The following is a 2649-nucleotide window of genomic DNA, read 5'->3' as shown; positions in this document are numbered from 1 at the left end:
TTGCGTGACAACAAGCCAATATGTATTATCTTTTCTGTTTCTTACCATGTACTAGGTCATAGGGGAAGGCACCATGAAGCTATTTTTCTGCATTAAACTGACGTTCTCTAACTTCTGCACGAATGACTCGATTATACCAACCGTGTGTCACACGATCGTACATAAATTATTTTGTATATATTATGCTTAGATCTGTGCTCTTCCTTCGCACTAATAATAACCAGAATGAACATGTCTGCGTGTTTCCTCTCTAACATTGTGCGTTTCTTGAACATGAAAATTCCTGTTGCCTTGAGGTTTTGTATATAAAGGAGAGTGTTCTTTAATAAAGTTACTCAGTTGATTGTATCCTGCCTTTGAGTCATAACCTTTCTCTCGGCAGTCACATTGGTGACCCCGGAAGTCAACTCGCTCCCACCGCCTTCCACACCCACCCCCCTCGCCCCTCCATCGTTGGTACTATGGCGGACTCTACAGAAGTTGGCGCTGCGGCTGCTCCATTGAAACTTTCATCGTTCGCCAGCGGAGAGGCGTTTGCTTGGTTTCAGCGCGCAGAAGTCCAGCTTCGCATCAACAGCGTGACTCGCTCAACCACCAAAGCAGATTTTGTTCTCGCGGCGATACCCGAGGACACCTTCCCAGAAATATCCGACTGGCTTTGTGAACAAGGAGACACCCCAATAGCGTATGACGCCCTCAAAACATACCTTATGCAGCAGTACTCGCCGTAGCCAGCCGCCCGTATAGCAAAGCTTTTTCAGCTCTCTCAACAACCGTTGGGGGACCAAAGGGCTTCGCTTACCCTCAGGGAATTGACCAATATCGCTCGCCTTCAACCTGCCGCAGACGGCTCTCATCGTGAGGTGAACCTACTTCGTGCCCTTTGGATATGCTGTTTACCCGGACCTATACACGCTGCAATACCCGATGTCGATAGTTTACCCATAAAGGACTTGATGACCAAAGCCGACGCCCTTATGGACAGCCACTTCAAGACCTCCATCAACGCCTCCACCCCTGACGAAGAGGATGCCTATTCAACGTCAACCGAAGCTGACATGAATGCCGTAGGACATACACGCCTACCCCGTGACATGCCGAAGCGGTGACAAAGCCACCCACCACCCACCAATCGCTCGCGCCCCAACAAACGACTTCTACAGCCACTTACTACCTCCCATCCGCCGCAGTTTTGCTACTACCACTTCAGATTCGGGGCAACTGCGAAGAAATGTGTCGAGGATTGTCAGTGGCCAAAAAACGTGTAAGTAGGCCATTGCTCGTGGCGGTGGCCTCCCATGTTTCTAATCTTTTCTTTTTACATGATGCAGGAACGGGCGTGCAATTTTTGGTAGACACGGGTGCTTGTCGTTCTCTTTTGCCAAGGAAACTCTTCAAGACACGATGTAGTCTGTCTACGTGTGCCGACGTCCGCTTAGTAGCTGCCAACGGATCTGCGATACCCACCTACGGTCACGAGAACCTCACATTATCATTCAGAAACGGTAAATTCAATTGGAAGTTTCTCGTTACTGACATCACCATGCCAATCCTCGGTGCGGATTTCCTCTCTCATTTCCACCTTCTGGTCGATGTCGCCCACCGACGATTGGTCAGCGTAGACTCGTACTTGTTGACACCTCTTCAACCCGCCACCTCTACCCTCGCTCTCCACATCAGCGCACCCACGGATGACTACGCACAACTCCTCACGTCGTACCCGGAAGTTTTCCGTCCAGAACTTCGCCAAACGCCCACGGTTCCTGACAAGCACGGTGTTTATCACCATATCAAGACGACGGGACCCCCAGTCTTCGCAAAATTCAGACGTCTGGCACCGGATTGATTGGCAGCCGCCAAACAGACGTTCGCCGAAAAGGGGGGAAATGAGCCTTTGCCAAAAGGCCTCTAGCCCATGGTCGTCACCCTTACACATCGTTCTGAAGAAAGACGGCTCCCTCCGTCCGTGTGGGGATTACAGGTACCTGAACATGCAAACAGAACCGGATCACTACCCCCTCCCAAACATTGCCGACGTGACTTCCTACCTGCACAAAGCAAAGGTTTTCTCTACGCTCGATCTCCTGAAGGGGTATTATCAGGTGCCTATGAACCCAGAAGACATCCCCAAGACCGCCATCACCACTCCGTTTGGTACATACACCTTCAATTACTCCTGTTTTGGCCTTCGTAATGCTGGGGTCACGTTTAAACGTCTCATAGATGGCATCTTAGGGGACCTCCCTTTCTATGTATGTTATATGGACGACATACTTGTGTTCTCCTCCTCAAAAGAGGAACACCTCCGTCACCTGCGCATCGTGCTCGACCGCCTGCAACAAAACGGCCTTGTAGTCCAGTACTACAAGTGTACCTTTGGCGCCAACAAAGTGTCGTTCTTAGGGCACCGCATCACTCCTGAAGGAGTCCATCCCCTTCATGAGAAGGTAGCAGCCGTTCAGATCTTCCCCGCGCCCTCGACCGTCAAAGCTCTGCAGGAGTTCTTGGGCATGATCAACTATTATCACCGTTTTCTGCCATTGCCACCACTCTTGCTCCCCTCTACGCCTCCCTCAAGGGCAAGCCAAAGGACCTGAAGTGTTGTCCCCTTCAAGAAGCAGCCTTCTGCAATGCAAAGAAGGCCCTATC

This window comes from Palaemon carinicauda, chromosome 10 (genome assembly GCF_036898095.1).
Source record: "Palaemon carinicauda isolate YSFRI2023 chromosome 10, ASM3689809v2, whole genome shotgun sequence".
Classification (NCBI taxonomy): Eukaryota; Metazoa; Arthropoda; class Malacostraca; order Decapoda; family Palaemonidae; genus Palaemon; species Palaemon carinicauda.
This window is presented reverse-complemented; position numbering follows the sequence as displayed.